The 24790-nt window shown below is 41.8% G+C and overlaps 1 long non-coding RNA gene across 1 annotated transcript in view; it reads right to left on the reverse strand.

The window, feature by feature from the left end:
• Positions 1 to 13820: 13820 nt before the first annotated feature.
• Positions 13821 to 24790, reverse strand: part of LOC128839713 (uncharacterized) — a 101088-nt gene continuing 90118 nt past the window's right edge. The window contains exon 3 of the long non-coding RNA XR_008445510.1: positions 13821 to 14704. This is a non-coding gene — a long non-coding RNA (uncharacterized LOC128839713). The remainder of the gene's footprint in view (positions 14705 to 24790) is intronic.

A 24790-nucleotide genomic window follows, 5' to 3' on the forward strand; every position in this document is an offset into this window, starting at 1 on the left:
CAGTAAATATATACACTGGAGAGAAGCTTCAGGAGACCAGTATTAATGTCAGAACACTGTGCTTTCAGTACCTGATTTGTGCAGTATTCAACCAGGAAGACATAATGTGGCCTGTTCTAGTATTTTTTTCCCAATGGGCTGAGAGGACGCATGCTGTCAAGGAAATATTTTTTAAAAAGTACAGGGACCTTCAAAAAACCCTCTGGTTTCTCTGGTAGTAAAGACTCCTGAGATATAATGTGCAAGCAGTGGAGTAAACATGCTGGGATTGGCATCCCTACTTGGTAAAAATGTGCCTGCATTTCTCAGACATCGCTGGCTGAACTTTGTAGCCCTGGTTACAAACTGACAGATAACTATGGAAATGAGTATTTTACAGGCCAATAACAATAGCTCCTGGGATGGAAAGTATTTCCCCCTTCCAAAGAGTTGTCTTGATCTATACAGCACTGAATATGTTCATGGAGATTAATGCAGTATTGCAGTAGCTGGCTAAGCACTAATTCTATGTACACATTACTGCATAACGTTTGTTTGCACATATATGCAAAGCCAACCTTTGTAATCTTCTAATCTCCCCATCTATAATCACCAAGTCCTGCCATCCTACCTTTTAGAGGTTCAAGGTCCAAATGGAAATGATGCCATTCCTTTATCTCAGACAAAATCCAGAGGGTTGTAATGTGGTCCCCCATCTAAACAGCCTTTACCTGTGGCGTTCCCACGGGTCAGTTCTCTCTCTTGAGTCATTAATCATCTGCATGGGGCTGCTCTAGGAGCTTTTCAGATAAAATGGGCTGAGGTGCCAGTAAGAGTTGGATGACACCTCCAGAGCTCCTTACATCCAGTGTGGACTGCACCATCTCCCAGCTTTCTGATACCTCATCTATCTCAGCACCGGGATGACAAGCTTCTGGCTGGAGGCAGAAGCTTCAAAAGACCTGCCTTCCTCCATCATATCCCTCTCTAGCAAGGATATTGCCCTGAAGTTGCTAAACTGATCCACAATCTTGGGGTTGGGGGGGCGGGGAGGGTTGGCTTTTTCGTTGTTATTTGATACACATAAAATTAAACAGAGCCCTTGAATTTTCAAAGCAACACCGAGAAATGAGCCATACATTTTACAGTAAAATGCCCCTCACTTTTTTCAAAAATCTCAACCAAAACGATTACCATGATTTTAAAGAAGTGGGCTGTAGTCCACGAAAGCTTATGCTCTAAAAAATTTGTTAGTCTCTAAGGTGCCACAAGTACTCCTGTTCTTTTTGCATGATTTTATGATATCAGCTATTTGATTCTCTGCTTTAATGAACTTTCCTGGCCATTTGGTTCTATACAGGATTTGTTTGTTTGTTTGTTTGTTTGTTTGTTTGTTTGTTTGTTTGTTTGTTTGTTTGTTTTTGGTAGCCATGTAATTCACTCATTTAATTTGTCACTCATTTGATTTAGCATATTTATTAACCATATATTGTTTTTTCACCCACTTGTTTTACCCAACATGTTCAACTCACTAATCTGCACCCCACTTTTCACTCCTTCCTTTCCCTATAATTTCATCTCCTTTCCTTCCCATACTCTCATCAACGCTTCCTTCTCTTCTCACCCCACACTCCTAGTGTCCTTTTTCTCTTGCTCCTTTATTCCAACTCTGGCCATACCTTCACCCAACCTACATTTTCAGTCCATATAGGGTCAGTCCAATGAAGGGATTTGCAGAACCGAACAGAGCCCTTGAGTATGAGTCTGCTTTCTGAATTGGCTTCTCATTGATACAGACAGCCCAGGTAATTTGTTCACAGTGACTTGTTTTTCAAAGCCAAAAGGCTGCTGCATTCAGTACCAACTAATGTTTTTTTTCAGGGTGGGCAGGGTCATTCCTAGGTATACTGAATTATTTGCATTAATTTTAAATTACTGCCCAAAATCTTCATTAATGCAGACTTAAGGTCGAACAACCTGTACCTCCGTAAGGGCCCATGAGTCTAGAACCCAGGCCTAGAGCACTGCTAGGAAGCTAGCATCTCCACACTAGCACCCAGCAGCAACTGGCTGTGCACCCCTGCCCAGGACCTGGTGTGGTTATAGAGCATGGGAAATCCAACCACAAGGGGTCTGACAGGCAGCAAGCTCCTGGCTCCTGATTGGCTTCCCACCTATATAACCCAAGGGTTGTTCCAGGAAGTGCCCAGGTAACAATGTGGATCTCTTGTAGATGCAATGACTATTCCTGCTCCTGAACTCATCGCTTTGATCTTGGCTTGATTTGGACTCTACCTCCTCACTTGGACTGTGAAATAGGACTCTGACCCTTGGTATCAACCACAGCCTGAAACCAGACTATGACGTCTTCTGCTACTCCCAGCCTCAGGTTTGACCCAGCTCTGACTCTTGGTCCTGACTGCCCATGTTAGGATCCTGACACCCTCAAACCATTCCAGAAGGTGAAATGAACCAATACTTAAACCTCTGGAAAATAGGAAATAAAGAGTTAAGGTACAACAAAGTTATACCTCTGAGAACATGGGCACAGAGGCTATGGTAAGGTCTCCCAGCCCACACCCTCTTAATGCTGCTCCCCTGGTGTTGGCAATACATCAGGCACAGTGACCAAATCAAGCCTATCCTAATAAAATCTGCCATTTTCTGTGTTGTGCTGTGTTATGTCCTAAACATGCTCTATGAACTTGCCTCTTCATCCACTCCTACTGACCCTCCTGGTGTCAGCTGTAGCTGTACTGCTCCCAGCATAAGTTGCAGCAAATTGCCAGAGCTCACCCTGCCATCTGAGGGGAGGTGCAGCTCCAGCTAGGGCAATCAGGCAATCCAGCTGTGCCATGCAGGAGCGTGGGGTAGATGAGCACAATGGCCCCTCTTGGGTCTAAGACAGAGGTCCACGAAGTGTGGCACATGCCCCTAGGGGAGCATGGAGGAATGTCCGGGGAGGGTGATGGATCCTGGGCCAGTCCTCACAGGATTGGGAAGGGAACGCCACTCAGCCCCTCCCCACCCCCACCTCTGCTCTGGTCCCACCCCCAGCCACGTTCCTGGCTCACAGCCCTGCACCTGGCCCCATCCCCAGCCTTGCGCCAGCCCCCAGCCTCGGCTGCTGGCTGCGGCTCCCTTCCCAGCCCAGGACCAAGGCCGGGAGCAGAGCTGCACCTGGCCGCAGCCCTGCTCCCAGCCCCAACCCCAACCCCACCCCCAGCTGCGGCTCCAGCCTTATCCCCCTTATCCCTGGCCACACCCCCACCACAAGTCATGGTTCCACTCCTGGCCCCTGCTCCTGGGGGTGGAGGGGTGTGGACAGGGGTAAGGGGGGGGCACAACCCTCAAATGTCTGGGGACCACTGGTCTAAGATCTAAGAATGTATGAACAATTTTTTCAAAATGTCTAAAAAGTTTTAGGGCTGTTTGGTTGCTGCTGACTCCTCCAGGAGCTGCTGTTGTTATACTATGTCAAGAAGGTAGAGGAATATCAGAGTGCTTCATCCCTTTCTAATACTCCTCCGCATAGTCTGAACCCCTGCCAGAACCCCACATCTGTATAGCCATTCACACAGTGCCCTGATCTCTGTTCTCTGTGCCACACCATTAGCCATGGAGTTCTAGCACTCTGGTGGCACACATCACACTGCCCAAAAGGCTCAGTAAGGACTCACACAGGAATCCCTAAGACAAGAATGAACAGATGTTAACATCTGGCAGGTCTTTTGTGGTTTTGTCTGGAGCAGAAGAGGAGGTTGAGTGTATGCGGTGCCTGGTTTGTTCATGTTCGCTATGCCTGACTTAACTTCAACCTTCATCCCAGTGAAAACAAGGCCTAAGAGTTTCCCTCACACTATTCTTGGGCACTTCTCTTACTGTCCTCCACATACTTGGGAAGGGTACAGTCCTTGAGGTGTCTCTCAGGGACTTGTTGGAGCATTGCTCAAAGGGGACGGAGTTAAGATTGGAGTGTGGGGAGGGTGTTGTAGAAGACATTACTGTAACTCAGTATTTCCCAGTTTTGGGAGATTTAAGTGGTTGTTTTACCTTAAGTGTTTAAGTATTGGTGCATTTCAAATTCTGGAAGGTACAAGGCACTGCCAGTCAACCTTAACTCTGTGCTAATGAAATTTCTAGCAGTGATTCCCCTTGTTTCCTTGAGGACATTATGGTAGTGCCAAGCTAGTTCCTCCCATATCATCCTGGGCCTACCCCACCATAACGAGTTTCCTATCCCAGGCAGACACAGTACTGCCTGCCAAACTGTCCCAGGGAGGGTCTTAGGCAGATGGATACAGGGCATTCGTGGGGTTCTGAACTTCCTCAAAACTGCATGAACCAGTCACACTTCCAAAAGAACCCCCATTGTGTCCTCCAATGGCTAGCAAAAGGCAAGTTGACAGCACAAATGTGCACCGAACCACAAACTCAAGTGCGGAGGATTTGAATTCATCACCCTTGTGTTGTAGGAGCAGCACTTGTTCCTTTAAGATCCCATGGGAGTACATTACTCCCTTAGTGTCATCCACCAGGGAGTTTCTGAGGAAGCACCTGATATAGGTGCAAACTGTCTGTAAGCAAAGGTGCTAAAGTTTTTAGAATGCAATTAACTTTTGAAATATTTTTATACTGGAGCTTGGTACCATTCAGTGGCTGATCTCAGGGGCATTCCATTCCCTACATTTAACGAAGATGACAAATGAGATTTTCCCAGCCACTGCACCTAAAAAGTTAAGAATTGGAAAAATATTATAAGTAGCTAATTTTAAAGGGGCTGTACCTCAGCAACTCCATGGCAAAACTGGCCCCTTTCAATACAAACTCTACCCCAGCCCCTGTTGTATACCAACTTTCAAAATAATATCCCTGTGCACATGGGTTTTAGAGCAATTTGAATATTAATAATCAGCTCCTTATTGGGGGTTGGAATCTAAGGAATCCATGTACCCAGTGACCCCAAATTTGTACCACTAATTTTACCTTTGGCCCTGACGAGACATAGCAATTTTCAGAATATCTGAGTAGGTAGATGGCTTTCAGAACACTTTGAAATATTAACTCTTAAACCAGAAGCTTTGCTCATGGGCCAAAATTTCCAAAAACAGCCCTTGCAGAATGCATGTGGAGTGGAACTAATGCATGGAGTGCGCATTTCTCGGAAAGCAGCTGAAGGCTCGGGTTCAATAGCTATAGCATGCCACCTCGAGTTACCTGTTGTCAGGCTGCCTGCAAACAGTCTCAGTTGCAACAGACCCCACTCTGCCTCCCCAGTCCTACTGCATGTACACAAATAATGTTTTCTGGTTCATCATCATGGCTCAAGTCACACTGGAGATCCAACTTCTACCCTGAGTAACCTTTAAAGCATTGCTGCCCCAAAGGAGCAGTGGGTGCCAGACACTAACTGAGCTCAAACAAGAGCAGGTGATATCTGTTTGTGGAGGATCAGAGTCATAGGTTGAGCCCCAGGTGGGCATATAAGACGTTGTGAGAATCATAACCGTAGGATGTCACATGATTGGGGGGGGAGAAAGGGCTGAATTTTAGGAACCCCTGCTTCAAATGACCCAGAATTTGGACCACAAATCCAACCCCAGACCTACCTGAGGCACAGCAATTCTTAAGACAGTGCCAGTAAGCATGTGGATTTTAGAATGCATAGAAAAATGGGCTGTTAAACAGTAAGGTAGTCACATCATTAACAATAGTACTTCTTCTACCAGCCCACGATAATGGAAGATGTCTGAATAAATCGCCTGTGCTGCTTTGAAAAATTTCACCCTACATATTTTTAAAAGTTGCAGTCTTGTTAGTGCTTAAGATTATTAAAAGTGAAAGCCAGCCTCTGGTTTTGCTTTGCACCATTTGAGTTAGGATATGTTTTGCTTTTTGCATTTCTCTTGGATTGGATAGAGAAGTTAGGCTAGTAATAATGACTTTCTCGTCATTAGAGTCAGTTTTATTTTCTGGTTCTCATGTAGTGAATGTGAGGTTGTGTTGCATGTGCATTTCCAATAGTGCAGAATCTTAAACTTAAAAAAAAAAACCATGACATTATTTTAAAACATTGCATGTTAGGTTTCATGCAATTTGCATTTCGTTCACAAAATCAAAGTGTTGGTATAAGTGGTTCCACACACTGCTGTTGCACCCCCTTGTTTTGGGACATGACATTGCAAGGCACTCCTTGCCTCAGTTTACAAGGTGTGGCAGCAGATCTGGAGCAGGGTGGCCTGAAGACTAAACTTCACTGGTAGCCTGGCCCTAGCTGATTTTCTTAAAATGGAGGTCTCAGGGCACCAATGCCTCCAACTGGGGGCCAAGACAGCCTGGTCGACCCTGTCATGCAGCTCCTCCCACTAGAACTTTGCCTGCCTTCAGGATCTGCGCCTGCAGACATTCTACCTCCCCTTCCAGCTCACTGACTCTCCAGAGGAGATGATCCTTCTCCTGCAAAATCTCTTGGTGTTCTTCCACTTGCTCCCATTCATACTGACAAGGAGCTGCAGTAACTAGCGTGTTCCCTGTCTCCACATGGGACACTATTAGAGTTTCTACTGAGCACTGCTCATTTCCCTATTTGAGCTCCTTCCCTCTAACACCCATTTTGACACAGAGCACAGCCAGCTCCTGGTCACATAGTGCACACTGTTGTTTCCAGTGCTCCATTTCCAGCCATTCCTGTTCCTGTTTGGTCACCTGAGCTATGATTTTCTGTGAGGTCTTGAGCTTCTCCAGCTCTTGTCCAGCCACCAGCAGCTGCTCGTGTAAGACCTCAGCTTGGCCCTTTGGTGCCTGATAGCTCCTGTGAGCTGCTTTGCTATGGGCTTCTGAACCTTTCCAATCTTCCTCAGCCCAGTCACAAGTTTCTGGCTCTGGTTCTAGCCCCTCAGCTTCTTTCGTCAGTGTTGGAACCTGCACAACATCCCTCTTTAGGAGGGCCAGGACCCTGACAGTCTCTTCCCAAAATTATGGGCCCTCAGTGGTTCTCTGGTACTCCAACCTATAATCATCCCAGTTGTCCTTGTACTTAAATTTCTACATTGGTCATGGGATAGACCTATATCTCCCCATGCATGCAGGAGACGTGAATAGATAAGTGTGTGTCCATTCTCTTGGGGAGAAGTTTACTCTGCCCAAGATAAGTCTGTCCACATCCCAAGTCAACTAGGGCCTCTACTTTTACCTCCCCCATACTCAGTGGTTCAAGATATGGAAGTTTTCTTTCTTTGTTCAGGAAGCATCCCAGGCCACTGACCTTGTTTTAGTAACAACCCAGGTAATTGCACTCCATAAGCATACAATTCCTCTGGAGGTGCCCAGGTTGTCCACATGGGAAGCATGATAACCGGCCTCCTTGCCCATCCCCACAAGAATTGCCACCAGGCTACAATATTGACCAAGGCATCAATGACCCTTCATGGATTCTAGATTTGGGGTGATCCAAGATCTTTCTTTTATATCTAGTTATTGAATATGTGTCTAGTTATTGGTATCTTTTCTATTTTAATAATGATTATATTTCATATAATAATGAACTATATAATTACATATCATAAATTAGAATAGCGTAGCTGAAGTCGACGTATCTTAGATCAATTTACCTCACATCCTCATGGCGTGGGATTGACGACCGCGGCTCCCCCGTCGACTCCGCTTCCGCCTCTCACTCTGGTGGATTTCCGGAGTCGACGGGGAGCGCGTTCAGGGATCGATTTATCGCGTCTAGATGAGACACAATAAATCGATCCCTGATAGATCGATTACTACCCGCCGATCCGGCGGGTAGTGAAGACGTACCCTTTGTTTCCTATCTTTTAACTGGTGTACGTGGAAGTGGTTTCAGGATCATCTAATGATCCTTAATTTAATTTTATGACAAGCCTTTTGTTATCTTAATCATCCTGCCTCTGTTTATAAACAAACTCCCTGCCCCAAGGGCAGAAGCTGTTAGCAGCACAGAACTCATCACATGCCACACTCAAGCTCCATCTGGGGCTAAGATGTGCACTGTGAGCAGACCTCAGGTACAAAACTATGGCTCCTATGTGTTGAGCGCCCCCTATTTTTTTTCCATGGGTGCTTGAGCCTCAGCACACCTATGGAGTCAGCGGCTGTGCTTGGTGACAATAACACAGGGATGAAGTCGTTTATCATTTCAAAGTGAAACTAATCAAATTAATAAGCTGATAAGGAAAAAGCAACAATAAATTAATCATTTTCAGAGTAGCAGCCATGTTAGTCTGTATCTGCAAAAAGAACAGGAGTACTTGTGGCACCTTAGAGAACAGAGATGATCTGGTGCAAGATGTACATGCACACAACTCCCATTGACTCGCAGGCTTCTTGTATGATATGGAGACAACAGCTTTGACTAAAAGGAGAGGCAGGTTCAAAGACAAGACCAGGTTCTCTGCTGCACCCAATTTCCACCAGCTGCAGCAGAAAGGGATTCTATTGGAAGCTGATTAAAGTTCCCTGATGCTCTGCCTCTCCTCAGGCACAGTTTAGAGTGGCCTACGGGCCACTTTAAAAAATGCCAGCTGCAGTGGATCCATAAGACTACCACACTGACTGGGCATCTGCTCCCATGCACTGCTGGTAAGTCCCTTCTCTGCCCCAGCAAACCCCCAGGATTGTCAGTATGAAGCAATCAGAGCCAGGGCTGAAAATTTGGCCTATTAATTTTAACATTTTACTGCTGGAAAGAATTTAAGAAGCTAATTTAAGAAGCAGTAATGGTAAAATAACTACATAGAACACAATATACCTGCTTGATCAATAAGCACCAGTAGAGAAACAAAGTGAACACTGGTTTTAAGTTCTTTTTGGAGAGTAATCTTTTTCAGGGATTGGCTTTGTCTCATTTTGCTCTCACTTAGTGTGGTGTGAAACAGGACTGACGACTTAATTCAGTGGAATTATACAGGTTTAAAAATGAGGTGAGAACATGGTCTGTAGAATGTCTAGTTCTGTGGTGTCTGTTATAGACCTGGGAATACAAACAGAGCTCTTTTTGTGTATGAAATGAAATTCTTTTACCTTCTTAAGGAATATTCTCAGCCATAAAGAGTTATAGGCTGATAAATACAAGGAATGTCAAACAGGCAGTTTCATTATTGATTTTTTGTAGTAAAAAGCCTAACATTAGAAAAGCATGAAAGATGGTGTAGTGTGAATACAGTGCTTGGAAAGGTTCCAGACAACCCTGGAAATGACACTTATCTATTTATTCAACAAACAGGTACCACACAAGGACATATCACCCCACCAATGTAACTTGTAGTTGTTCAGTGTCCTGTGACCACTCAGTGTAACTTGTAGTCGTTCAGTGTCTCTTGTGACAGACAATGGCTGCTGATCAAGGCACTTTGTGAATTAGAAGGCCATTCACTGTGAACTCAGCTGAGACTACTTCATTTCACATAATCCACCCAACAGCCATCAAATGCAAATAACTCAGTCACAAGTGACCTGGGCTGGATTCAAGCAAGTGATCCCTGAGCATACAGTTCCCCCTCTTGTAGATTCCACATACTAAATGTGCAGACGTACGTAATATATGGGACATTTCTACATTGATAGGATGATGGACATAATGGCCTAATTAGGTCTTCTTGTCTTTAACATCTTTCATTCTCTGACACCTAGAAGGTTACTTTAAAAACTCCCATTCTAGTGACAAAATAGAGTTCTGTAGAGATAAATCAATGGCTATTTAACATTAAGTGCCAAAACAGATATCCTAGGACTTCCTTGGCTTGTGCACGTTCTCTCTATGTTGCATGTTTATACCCCTTCCCCTTCTTCCTCTGAAAAGTTTACATCCTATAACATTTAGGCCTCAATCCAGCAACACTAATCATGTGAATAGTTCCATGGAAACGTAGCAAGGGAAACAAAGTCAAATAATATTTTACATAGTTTGTTTACCATTAGTGTAAAGTTGTCAGTGGGGAAAGTGAGTTGGAATGAGAGCAACAATAAAAGGCGCTATAAAATTACACTGTATATAGCTTTATTCTTTTATAGTAGCAACATTCATAGCCCAATAGTTAGATTATGTCATCATTTCTGTCAAAAAACCCTATTCCACTCATGGGCTTATATCTACAGCACATTTCTTTAAAAAAAAACAGCAAAGCAATTTCAATAAGATATTATGTTTCACTTCCTGTCATAACCTATAGTCTAGTATTGCTGTGCATAGTTAGGAGCCCAGAAGTGACTGCTTTTCATTGGTGGGTGAATTAAGTGTTTCGAGATGAAAGGGTTTATATAACTGTACCTTATATTATTATTTTAAAATAGCACAAGAACAACATATTCTTAAATAACCACAAACCTCCAGCCAGGAGGATTTCTTTGCAATTTTGTATAAATAATGATGTGCTTCCAAGATGAGCCTTTGTATGCCAATTTCCAGCCTGGAGCAAAATTCTGAAGCCAAGTTATAACTTCCTGAAAATGAAGCCTCATTATGAAACACCAGTGAACCTTTCACCATGGCATTGAGAATGGTACCAATAGGTGAAATGGTTCTGAACAAAATCTGATCCACATTGAACCTTTAAAGCTTATTCTTATTTACATGAAGACCATTTTATACTGCTGTAAGTTTAAAGGAAATGTATAGCCACTTTAAGGTCCCTTTACATATGACTTAGTGTAAATGAGAATCTGCCTCCCCTCTAAGGTGTTGGATCCAGCAGCTCTGGCAAACACTCAGCTGTCTCCATACATAACTGTGGTGTGCAATGCACTCTGGGGCATCCCAGACAGAGGAACCCCACCCAGAGGGTGGCTGTCAAAGTAAATAGATTCCAACTTTGAAGCTCATCCTGCAAGGTTCTAAACAACTCACATAAAGTGCTTGCAAGGCCATGCCCTCTATAAACCCTGGTAAGCAGTCTCAGACTGCAGGATCCGGGAAACTGGAATGTAGGTGGGACAGCCATAGATGATTGTGCCTAGGGATTGGGAGCCTTGTGGAATACTGAAGTGTGTAAGGCACATTGTTGGGAACCAGAAGCCAGGCAGGCAGAGAGAGTCACAGACAAGAAAGTACACAGGTGCCAGTTCATGTCCAGGGGGTTGATGTAATGGGTTGTGTCTTGTTTAAAAGCACACAATAGAAGTACAAAGTTTGCAAATGGCACCATTTCATTCTGACTGTTTTCTTCTAACTACTTTGTAGCACTGCTAGTAATACATAGCATGTTTCGCTAGTGGAGAGTACTGTGAACAAGTCAACAGGATTAATACACTATAGGCTTGGTGTGTTCACAAGAAATATCAACAGCATCATAGTAGCTGAAAGGAGACCTCTCAGAAGATGAGGGAAAGCTATGATATGCTGGAAGCCTGTCTGGATGGCTGAGGGAAGAAGGAGGAGCCAGGGTACTCTAAATGAGGTCATGGGGAGTGAAGGATTCTTGCAGGCCTGGGTTTGCATGAGTGGCTAAATTATCCCCCTCCTATCTGAAGTGAGTCTACTGATCATTTCAACTTCACTCTTACTACTAAATAGGGTAAAGCACAAATTGGGCTCCCAGATCATTACTGCAATGGATTCTCTATTTTTAACTTTCATAATGTGTGTAAATTTCCGAAGTGCAAATTTGATGAGCCTTTAAATCTTATTCTTTGATCTTCAGCACATTTAGGGCATGACTTAAATCACAGCCTCCCTTTTTGCATCTGCCAGTAACTATAGACTCAATTACTAGTAGGTTCAAAGGAAGATATGTCTAGCAAATAACTAATTATTTCATTGCTCCCCCAAATCAGACAGTTAGAGCTCTGCATAGCCTAACTTGCATTTGCAAAGAGTTGCAGGAACAGTTATTTGCACACACAAAATTCTAAGTGAAATCGGGAAGACAAGGAGGCTTTAATAATTAGGTCAGTCTTCTGTGGTCAGTGAAATTATTTGGAAATATTTTCCCTTTATGTATAGGAAATTATTTTAAATAGGTCATTGAGATGCTGGATGTTATCCGCATTATGTTCCCTTTGCCACTTTTCTCAGCTCTAAATTTACAAACCGAAGATGTTACTTTTATATAAATGAGTGACTCTGTATTTTCATTCTGTTTAATGTGCTATGGCTATTATCTTTACAGAACGTTATTATGATTTTTAAAGAATAGGGATTCTCTTTCAACCTTAGTCATGCCTCGTGTACACACTCAAGTGACAACTCCTTACACGAGCCAAATGTTAAGGGCAAAAAAGTTCATATTACAACCTATATGTACCTACATAGTATACCAGAGCTGAGCCAATAATTAAAAAAATAAATACATTCAACTAATTTCACATTTTTCTGTTCACAACTCCATCAGCACTTTCAAATGTATTCATTATTAAAATCATTCATGTATTCCTTCACCAAATAATTTTTGGTCTGCAGGTGATTTAAATTATGAATATGGCAACGTGCACATTTTAAAATAGGATCTACAATTCACAATTTGCCCTGTGTTTGTTATATAAGTCATGGGATCTTGTATCTGTTTCCTGACAGGATGACTTAGGTAAATAGCAAACACTTAGCAAATTTTAAACTCTGTACATGATTGTACATATGCAATTCACATTTTGTGCTGTATTGATTAGTGCTAATTATGGATTAAAAATTTTACTATTGAACTTACCACAGAAATTTGCTTTAGGTAAATATTCAAGCATTTGAGTTTAAAAAAAAGCTTTTTGCAAGGTTTGTGATAGTGAAGCATTTGAATTCTTGTAGAAAGCAAACGACATTCACACTGAAATTCACTTTGGAGTTTAAAAGAATGTTGGCAACTAATTTTTTGCACTGTTTGCTCCGCTGTTATGTATAATGACTATACATCTCTTAGTTCTGTGTTTGCATTTAGAACTAGCACCACGGGGTCCTGACCCATGATTGGGGCTCCGAGGTGCTACAGTAATATAAAATGAAAAATGGAGGGGAGAACCCAAACTTCAAAACAATGGGCCAATACAAAGCTATAAGCTGATTTTTCAAAAGCTGCCTAGAAGATCTAGATTCCCAGTTCCCATTCATTTTCATTTGCATTGGAATGGGAACTGAGCATCCAACTCCTGTAGATGGAATTGAACTTCTCAGCCCTAAATTACATGTGAATGAGACTTCCTAGCTGTGGTTATTGCAGAAGAGCCTTTCCTAAAAACATTCCCCTGTCTTAATGTTACTCCTCCTCGTTTGTTTTCGTTCTAGTTTGTTGGCTGAATTATGACTTTCCAATTTCTCTTTAAAACCACAGTAGCTCACAAGAGAACCAGATCCTTGGAGCGAAGAGTGACTTATGAAAGGGTAGTAATTATTTCTTTTCCAGAACATTTTTTGGGGAGAAAAATCCCACAAGGTCAGAAGTTTACCCCTGGGTACGGTATTTTGGCCGTACGCTGTCTGATCCAACCCATAGTGATTATCACATTATGTAGCATCTGTATGCCAAACCCCAGAACAATGCCACAGCAATTCTATTCATACCCTCAATGAAGCAGGCAGATTTGAGTTTTAGCAATACATTGGCATTCCAAAAGACCATATTGTTCCAATGACCTTAGAATAACATGAAGTGCATTGAGATAGTAGAGGTTCTTTAACATCAGCTAGGAGGAGATATTTACATAAGTGAAGCTCCAGTGTATCACTGAGGCTCATGCTCAGGTAGCAGTTCTTAATTGATTACAAGAGCCACTTGCGATGTTCTGGCCATAGAGTGTAATACAAAAGCCCCAAAGCTCAAATATAGAAATGTTTATTGTTTACTGATTAAAACAACATGAACATGCAGTCATTTTGAATTTCCCTTCTTGAGTACACCACCATTTTCATGACTCAGACTGACTATAGTTTAAGACTGAAGTGCGCATCCAGTTACATGTGCATTCCTTTTCAGTTATTCAGTATCAAATTAGGAATGGACTTGAGCAATATATCAGTAAACATATTGCTTCCATTCCAGCAAGCTGTCTTCACAAAACCCACTTAATGTACTGTCCCAGGTTCACATGCACCAATGCCGTCTAGAATTTCCTAGAACGATTCCTGCTCCAAAGAATTTATAATCTAAAGACAAAGACAAGATACAACAAGCGGGTGTAACATAATTTGAAGGATATTTTCTTCCTCTCCCTCCTAAGACCTTGCATCCAACTGCATAGGCAACAAAGGATCCTGTTCCTCTCTACAACTTTTTCTAAAATATCATTCAGAATTCATGTAACTAGCTATACAGGGTATACAAAGGGGTGGGTTGGTGTACTGGGTTTATTGGCACTAGTTTGGAATGTCCGGGATAAACCCCGTGGTTTTGCCACTCCTGAGTAATGCAGCCATCCCAGTTCACACAGATAGAACCTTTATTCCACACCACACCACCACATCATCACATTCTCTATCTCTTCCCTCCCCCCATATGTATACTATATGTACCCTTATTGGTTTGGTTCATATCTACATTCTAGCACAGTCCCCTTTTTTAGCCCCCAAAGTAACATTCCAGCTGACTCTGTGATCAGAGGACAGAAGCAAGTTCCTGAAGACAATTTTATCCACGCTTAACCCTGCCCAACCTGCATGCTCACATATTAGCTAAACAGGCAAATAATCAGCTGGACAGGAACGATTTCTGTGAAGTGAAACTCCCTCTTCTGAGCTCTGTGTTCTTGACACAACATACTCTGTAAGGCTATGGCTTCCCTGCAAAAAAAAAAAAAGGTAACTCAGTGTAAAACCCTAGAGGAGAGAAGACACTGTATGTTTTACTTCAATATAACTAACTGAGGTAAGCCCCATGTGGGGACAGAGAGTTGACCACGAGTAGCTACGTCAAGGTTAAAAACTACCTGTGCCTTGCCCCCACTAGGATTTTATGTGACGAAAGCTATACTGCTGTAAAAACACATATTTTTACAGTGAAGACAAAGCCTAAGCCAAAATGATCAGAGATGGATTAAGAACAGGAGTACTTGTGGCATCTTAGAGACTAAGGTGCCACAAGTACTCCTGTTCTTTTTGCGGATACAGACTAACACGGCTGCTACTCTGAAGCCTGTCAGAGATGGATTAGAAGACAGTGGAGGCAGCAGCTGCTCTATTAACATAGCATGATGGCGAATGAAGAATGGGACTATCTGTATAATTGGATTCCAGACATGGAGATATTTTATCACTTTTTTAATGACTTTTTAATCAGCTTACTTGAAATAAATTGTAAGGAGGAAATCTTGATAGGAACTGCAGCAATGAGGGGGAAGGAATGAATGGCCACATTTTAGATTTGCAAAGGAATTTAACTTGATTTATTGGGCTTGATTTTCCATTGCATTGCACCTTGTGTAGTCATCTACAGCTGTAATGTAAATGCAAAAGGCTACTGTGCTGATTTGGCAGCATTTCACACCCATTTAGGAAGTGACAACACAAGCCTGTGGAGAAAAAGCCCTCAGTACAGAAGACAAGGTCTAGGAACCACTCAATTCAAAAATGTGAACCATCTCAGGCTAGTGAGGAACTGAAGGTCAGGGTTCTGGTAAATAATAACGGACAGTCCTTTATACTATATTGTGTGTTTTCATTTATATGCCAGGTACCCAGAACATAGAATGGATGCCTATGCATGTATTTATGTATTTAAATACATAAATCAAATATTAAGCAGCTATTGGTGTGGCAGATTTCAACATTTGGGAGGTGGCATGTTTGGAGAAGAAAGTTGTACATTCATCTCTACAGAAAGATTCTTCAAAAACAGAATCTGTCAACCCAGAGTGAGTTACAGAAATGTCAATACTTGTTCCACTAATACACAGCCCAAAGGGTAAGCCTGACTTTCTGTCTGCCTGAAGGAAATGGTGTAACCGAAAAAAGCTTTCTGCTGCTCAGAAAAAGTAATAGGTCAGCAGTGAATTGCTGTTTTTCCTAACTCCACCTGTAAGAATAGAATTTATAATAAAATATGTACAAAGAAACGGCCTATACATGTAATTAGAAGCTAATGGCAATAATTAGTTATTAAGAAGTGAGCAAAGAATTTTCCACACATTTGACTGTAGTTGACAATGCTTTACACTATAATTCTTGCAAAAGATTTATATGGTGCTGTAAATTTGTACAGCACTTTACAAACATAGATAAGACGTGTTCCCTGTCAAATATGACAAGGCAGACAAAGGCTAGACAAAACACAGGACAACAGTGTGAGAAAGGGAGGGTTCTTGGCAAGCATAAGGGAGCAGAGTTCCTTGAAGTGTACATTCTATACATATTATAATACCTCAGCAAATATAGAGGCTGATTCTCCAGTCATTTGCACTATTTGTACATCAGAGTCACTCCATTTCTTCAATGAAATGCATTCTAATTTACATCAGTGTGAGAGGAAAATGAGGTCCAACATGTTCTTTAGAAATTACTGATGGTCGGGAATCAGAACACTGGACATTGAACTTTGGGGACACTCAGATCCAGATCCAAACTTCATGACAAAGACCAATCTCCATAATGGGCTGAACTAGAACTACAAATCCAAATACCCACAAACAAAGGAGAAGTTCAGATTCAGATCCAGTTCTGGACCCAGCTTCTTAACCTGGACACATCTCCACTGGACATAGGGATCTCCTAGGCAGAAGGAATCCTGGAGAGGATCAGTCTGCTGGGTTCAGGACTACTCTACGTTGCTGCAGTGGCACAAAGTAGCGGGATTATTCTGGAGAATAGGGACCATGATATTTCTATTGGACAATTCTGTTCAAAGCATGCATTTTATCACTTCCAATTACTGTAGCAGCTTCCCTTTGATGCATTCTCCTTTATATCAGTCAAGTGATCAGTGTAACAAACTTGTAAAACTCCATCCCAGGAGCTTGTAAACTGGCTCAACTTTTAAACCTTTCAAATGCTTTCTTGCTCCTGCAAAGCACTCAGAGTTGTTACTCACACAGCCTGTACTTCAACTTTTTGCCTGGGAAACTTTCTCTGTGTTACTTTAAGCACAAAACTCCACTTGTGCAATAACAGTATCACGTAACGACAGGAAGGGAAGTGAAAACTGCTTCAAACCAAGAAAAAAAGGATAAAAGAAACATTAATGCAGGGGTTCCCCTTAACTTGTCGTTCTGTGTCCACATCATGACTTGCAAACCACACTTCAGTTTAAAGACACCTTTGCATAACTCCCATTTGCTTCCAAATTAGCACCAGCAGTTGGTGGCGAGGATTGCCTCCCTTTTGCAGCACATTAATAATTCTTGAAAGCACAAAGTTTAAAAACCAGACTTGCCCAGTGGGCAGCCTGTTAACAAAATGTTCCCCCAGCTTGACAGACTCCGCCCCTGCTTACTTCCTTTATCACCCTTTGTGTCCGCAGGATCCCTGGCCAGATTTCACAGGAGAAAAATATTTGAAATTTCTCCTGGAAAATGTTTTTAGTTTTCTGGCCAGCTTTAATAAATATTAAATATAATATAATAAATAGTAATGTGGACCTCTGAGCCTTAATGATTTACAGATACCAACATTCTGCTTGTAAGATGTAAACACCTGTGGCTTTTTTAGGGTGCACAGTTGAAAGATTTCCAAGGTTCAGGGGCACAGTCTCACATCTCACCTTCGTTCTCATTTCACACGTTTCTCTCATGAGGGTTTGGCTTTTCGTTTGTCTAGTATGATCACTTATTTTGTCCTCCTTTGAGTTTTTCCATTGAAGTGAGCAGCAGTGCCTCCCACTTATGCAAGGCGAGAATTTGCCATAAATAATCTATTTGATCTTTCATCTGTGCACCACATTGCACTTCTTTGTTAAAAACCTTGACTGAGGAGCCATTCCCCAACCCCTTTCACCTTCCCCAACAACATCTACAAATTGGTTCTGGACTTGCTTGACCCACATAATCTTTTTTAGATATTTTATTTGCAAGTGGTAGTCCAGAAGGACAATACACTATGGTGTGGCTTTGCTTGAGAAAAGTAAGCATGATAGAGCAATACAGATTTTTGCTGCCCCTTCCTTCTAAGCCTCCAGATGGTCTTCGTTATAGAATCCAAAAGGATTTAATGTCATTGGTAAATTCGAAAAATAACCAGAGGATGGTGGGGAATGGAATTGTTATGTCAGGGGAGATTTCCTTCCACAATGATTCCTGAGGGTAGATCTACACTGCAATTAAAAACCTGTGGCTAGCCCATGCCAGCTGTCTAAGGCTTGTGGCGCTCAGGCTAAGGGGCTATTTCATTGGAGTGTAGACATTTGGGCTTGGACTGGCGACTGGGCTCTAGGACCTGCAACAGGGGAGGGGCCCAGAGCTCAGACTCCAGCCCAAGCCCAGAAGACTACCCTGCAATTAAACAGCCCCCTTAACCCGAGGCCAAGTCAGCTGGCATGAGCCAGCCCCGGGTGTCTAATTTCAGTGTAGACATACCCTTAGAGTACCACGTAATTATTTTCCAGAAATTGCTGCTGATTCTTTTTTTTTTTGATCATTCTATGCATCTGAAAACAATGACGCTTGAACAAAATAGGCTAAATTTTGCCCCCTGGACATAAATAGATGCAACTTCAGTGAAATTATACCCTTGTCCAGCAGGGCTCACTTAGGTCCGATGAGTTGGGATTCTAGCTCTTTATGAATTGGTGAAATCTAAAACCACTTTCAACACCTTTTGATGTCACATTTAATAAATAATAATTGAGTGCAATGCAAATATTTATTGGGCACTTGTAACCATGTAGTTGCTCTTTAATCATAGTGCATACACAATGTATACATACTAACATATTATGATGGGAAAAGGGATTGGATCAAGTCTGGATTTGCTGAGTGGTTTGGCATTTGCTCTGGGAGCAGGGGGGATTGGGAAGTGGTACTTAAGGAGAGGTATATTAGTTGTGAGGTGGCACTCACAGCAGGTGGATGATAGGAATGGGGCTGCAACTTGATTGGGCACAGGAGGTGTGGGGGCTCATGACTTGCAGACAAGGGGGAAAAATCTTGGGGTAGAGCATAAGGATGGAGATCAGGCAAGTGTGCAAGGCATTTGGGAATTTCTAAACTGCGATTGCTTAGCACAGTGTTGGCCCATCTCTGAGTGTATCTATTACAATTAATACATAGCAACAAGGCAATATCTGGGTTTTTAATAATGAGTGAAATTATTGCCATTTCCAGATGGATGGGCTGAACAATCACTTTGAAGTTGCGCCGCTGTATCTGCTTTATTATTTCATAATAACAGTTCATAACAATATTTCTGAAGACAAAACATCTGCTATTCTCAAATAAGGTAATTATATAGCATTTTGGGAACCACATCCTGGTTGCATTTATGCCAGCATAAATGCAGAGTAACTCATTTGGTTTCAATGGTGTTATACACACTAGTGTAACTGTCAGCAGAATTTGGCTCTTGATGTTCAAAGCACTTGAGACTGAGCAGGTCTTGGTATTAGAAGAACATACTTAGCTTTTGGGCCAGGTCTCAGACTGCACTAGGGCAGCTTTGTGCCACTCGGCTGACACAAAGCTGCCCCCAAAGCTGCTTAGTTGGCTACAGGAGGATCCCTGCTCCTGTGCAGAGAATCGATGAGTGGCACAGAGTAGCTGTAGTGGTTTCTTTACCATCTCCCCATCTTGCCTGTGGCCCATGTAGGGAGCGTGACCAAAGAAACAGGGGAATAGCCAAGGTATCCCTGTGCTTCTGCAATTTCTAGCTACTGTAATGAGAGGCCAGAGGCCATAGGGCAACCACTTATAATAATTTGCATCAGGGAAGCAGCTCAGTGGAGAATGACCCCAGAAACTAGGGAGCAAAGGGGGCTTAAAGTTACCTTTACTTCTGCTTCCCAGCTGCCGCTGAGGTACTAGCCCTTTGTATGCATGTGAACCGTATTTGTACATGGATTTAATTATTGTGTATGAGTCACATGCTTATTATCAAATGTATATGGAAACATGTTACTACGTCTAACTGCTCCCCCTGTGCACTACGAAGCAGAGAAAGGTAGTGCTCCTCCTCAAGCCCAATAGAATAAAGTGAAGTTTGTGTTTCTCAGAAAAGCTAGTTTGGAGATACTAGGAACCAAAAGCATGTAGGTAAAAATCTTCAGAAATGAAGCCCACCTCAGCTTTTCCATGACACATTTCTCCTAAGCCTCTGCTCAGATTCTCTCCAGGCTTTAATGAAAAATAAACTAACTTTAAGGAAGAACTTGGAATGTCAGGCAGATTGGTTCTATTTAGAGGCAATTAGTTAGGATGTCAATAGGCATTTAATGGGAAGCTTAAACCTAAACATCAGTGAGACGAGAGTTTCTCCATGACGATATTAAAGCTGACAGAGTTCCTTTCAGGATTCCCAAAATTGGTCTGTGCTCAAAAACTGGCTTGAAGTTTGATGAAAGGGGACTGATGTGCCCTTCAGGAAATACGTCTTATAAAACGCCAGAGAGCCTTCAAAGTGAAAAAGTTCAGCATTAATCATCTAGGATAGTGTGTGCGACTGATCTTGTTATGACTTCAAACTGTTAACCATAATAAACTTTATTTCTACATAGGGCTACAGGACAGATGTACTTATTACTCATTTCCGATATGCCAGGCTGCGCTAAGCACTGAGGCAACAGTGTCATTAAACGGTCATCATTGTTCAAGCCAAAAGCCAAGCGGCTGTAAATTCAAAAGCGAGTGCCATTTTATTGAAAAATATGGAAAAATTCTGCTTCCTTTCTATCGGTTACTGCTTGTTCATGAGTTCATTTACAATTATTTATGCCTTCTCTTGTAAAACTACCCATATCCATCATAATGCCGTGAGAGATGTTATGTTTAAATAACCTTAAATCACCAGCAATCCTCTTTGCACACTGTTGGACATCTAATTACTTTACTGGGCATTGCTGAGTTAGTGAGTTCCATCAAGCCATAGCTGTGTCATATCATTCGCTCTGGAGGCACCCTTTTGATAGGAATCATTGCCTAGTACAGCGGTTCTCCAACTGTGGTCCATGAACCACCACTACCCCCTGGAGTGCTGGCTGGTCACATCCTACTGGCTCAACTCCTGATTTCTAGCTGCCAAATCACATTACAAGGTAGCTACAGTACATGAAATGCTTTCCTTGTGTGATTTTACCATGTAAGCAACTGATGTAGCTGCCACAGAGATGTTAGCTGAGCTCAGATGAGAGACAAGGAGACTCATGGCACAATCTCTCTGTGAGCATGTGATCTGCACCATGAAAAAGTTTGGGACCCTTCAAACTAGTGATTAAAGTATATGGCAGAGAGTCGTGAGATCTGAGGTGAGATCCTGGCCACAGTGAAATCAATGGGAGTTTTACTACTGCCTTCAGTGGGGCCAGGTTTTCATCCCTAGGTTCTATTTCTGCAATGTGCTGTAGATCTACTGTATAACTTCGGTCAAGTCATTCACCGTCTCTGTGTCTCAATTTCTTTATCAATCTCACAGCCCCTATAAAAATGTGTTACAGGAAGGGTGCAAAGCAATCCACCTTACAATGGTGCTGTTGCTAGAGCTGCTGTATTTTGGCTGATTAATTTAGAATGCTGCAATATTAAATATATATATAGAGAGAGATACTCACATACATTTAAAGGGCTGTTGTGAGGCTTAACTTTATAAAGCACTTTGAGACCCCCAACGAGCGCAAAATATTTCCCTGTCACATAATGCAGTGACTCTTACCAACAGTTAGAAAAAAAAATCAAACTCTGAATTTATGAAACATCTCCTACAAGTGCCGGGTGTTCAGCTGCTGCTACTAGCTGCATATCTGGTCAAAATAGTTAAAGTAGTTGGTAAATCTTTTTGAGAGTAAGTTTTAATTATCAATGGATAATTATTTTCTATATTTACCACTTCAAATATCTTCCTAATAATAAATGACCATGGATCATTAGAAGACAGAAAGCAGCTTCCTCGCCCCCTCCCCCCGCCCAACATCTGCTTTCATTATCTTTTTATTTTTTTATTTCCATTCTTCTGCATTCTGTGACCTGTTGTCTTGGCGATTCACCTTCCAAATTCCAATTGCTATAGTATATCTGATATTCACAACTGGGCAGTTTTTTATTATTATTTGTATTTATTTTTAATGTAAATACTAAGCATTTGACTATTCAACAAGAGTAGTTTTTCAGCAAATGAACGGGAGGTGGTAAAAATGAATCAGCAGACATATTTAAGCAACTTGTAATATAAGTTATCCTGCTATCATTGAAGACTGTGGAAGTTTAGCCACTGACTTCAGATATATTCAGAATTGGGCCTTAGTTTTCATAGGTGTCAAGTATCAGAGGGGTAGCCGTGTTAGTCTGAATCTGTAAAAAGCAACAGAGGGTCCTGTGGCACCTTTGAGACTAACAGAAGTATTGGGAGCATAAGCTTTCGTGGGTAAGAACCTCACTTCTTGCATCTGAAGAAGTGAGGTTCTTACCCACGAAAGCTTATGCTCCCAATACTTCTGTTAGTCTCAAAGGTGCCACAGGACCCTCTGTTGCAGTTTTCATAGGGTTATCTTTATGTTATGGGACCAATCATCAGCTGGTGCAAATCAACATAGCTCCATTGGATCTGGCCCTGTATTTCCACTTTGCAAAGGGTTTTCTTTACTGTTCTATTAGATGATTTGTAACTTTAGCTACAATTTCCACAGAGTTGCATGCTAATACCCTTCCTTTTCTTACCATATAAAGAATCCACAAGGATAAAAGCCTTCACTGTGTCTTGCTGTATTTATTTTTTGGCTTTGATTGCCACTTCAGTCTAAAACACTTTGCTTCAAGATTAGATATGTGCAGAAGCCACCTTGATCCACCTTACTAATGGTTACCAATTAAGCGAGCTGCATTTTCAAAACACTTGTTATGCTGTGAATCTTTATGAGAGTAACATGGCTTTGGTTGGATAATTAAATCATCAAAGACCTGAAGCTTTTCATACAATCCTTATTTTTCTTGGGCTATAAAAAAAGCCCTAAACAAGTTATGATCACTATAAAATGGAAAAATTGAGATATAAAAACAAGTTGCCGAGTACATAGTGTTCCAAAGATGAAGCCAAGGCCCCAATTATAACCTGAAAGGAACACATAATTTGCACATATGGGAAGGAACTCCTGCCCCAAGACCTTGCACACTACCATAAATAAATGTAGCATCACTTGACATAAAAATGAAGCCTTTACTTCTGAGGCTACCACTAAAAAACCCCAAAGTGGCAAAAAGTCAGTTAATGCCCCTGAAAACAGGGTCTGTCTACTGCTCTAACTCCCTCTTTTCAGGCTGAGTCTAAATTTTCTTAGCCAGCAACACATTAATATGTCGATAATATTAGCCATCCTGGTTGGTTTTTACAACCTGTTTCACTGTTGGGAAATGTGATGAATGGAAAAGAAGTACTGGTATTCGAGTTCATCTTCTGCCTGTGAAGGATTATAGCCTCTGTGTGACGTACCAGTTTTCTTTACCATTAGAAAATTGGAACAGTCTATAATTCTGTACAGATGGTGTGTGATGAATCCCATAAAAATGTTATATGTGTAAACTTTACGTAGGTTGTCCTTGTGTCAGCTTGTAAACAAGGTAATAACAGTAAGGAAGGGGACTCAAACCGTCAGCCTTCTTTTTACAATAATTAAGAAAGTATTTCTGCTTAATGAACGAACATCCGGCCTCATTAACAGTTGTCTAGTATGGCATCTGAGACTCATCCCCTACAACCAGAAACAGGACATTGCAACCTTCATAGTGCTGGAAATCAGGCACTAACAGCAACAGAAGTCAGAGTCTTGGTAGTAAACCAGTTTAATCCTGCAGGGGTATAATTACAAGGGACGAGGCTCTTAACATTTTTATTATAGTGATCAGGATTTACTCAGTCAAAAGAAACCTTAACCTATTTTTTCTCTTCCTTTTCTTTCAGCTGCTCAGCACCCTTATTCTGTTTCTACTGTTTAATTTCAGAAAATAGTCCTGCATGTTTCTGATGAATTAAAAATAAAATGGGAAAGAATATGCGGTGTGACTTGCCTGTATAACTAGATGATATCAGCTAATATGATATCAAGATTCCAGTGGAACTCATTATGTTTTGCTCCCTGATTTTCCTCCCCAGTGCAGTGGTACAAATCAGAATTCCATCAAAACCAATGGCCTTACACCAGTGTAAGAGAGATGAGAGTCAGGCTGTATAACCACAGAAGTCAGAGGTGAAAAAAACTTAGGGTGAAGTTCTGACCCCATTGAAGTCAGTGGGAAAACTCCCATTGACTTACAGAGGGCCACAAGTTCTCCCATGTTAGATAATGCAGGAAATGCAGCATTATTCCTTATGGCATAGTTTATAGAGATTATCCAATCTAATTTTAAACATCTTAAGCAATAGACTTCCTTATTCCCTAGCCAAGGAGTCAAATTATGCCCTCGCCTGCAGCTCATGTAACTCTATTACAGACAATGGAGTTGCACAGGGTTTAAGCTCTAAATGAAATCAATAGCCAAACTCCCATTGCTGTCAACAAGTGTAGCAAGACTTCACTGTTATTTTTCCCCCAGAATTCCACAGAAAGCATGAGTTCGGACTGTCTATCACAGTGTGGACCATTTCTTACTAGAGACTGTCCCAAGGATCACCTCCCCTCCCATTTGCTATTACACAGAAAAGCTCCCCTCCTATTCACAATCACATGCATCCCTGTGGAAATACAGTGACTGCTTATATGGCAAGGTATAATATTTCTGTATTTTCAATGCCTTTAATGTGATA

This window comes from Malaclemys terrapin, chromosome 6, assembly GCF_027887155.1.
Source record: "Malaclemys terrapin pileata isolate rMalTer1 chromosome 6, rMalTer1.hap1, whole genome shotgun sequence".
In the NCBI taxonomy this organism is placed as follows: Eukaryota; Metazoa; Chordata; order Testudines; family Emydidae; genus Malaclemys; species Malaclemys terrapin.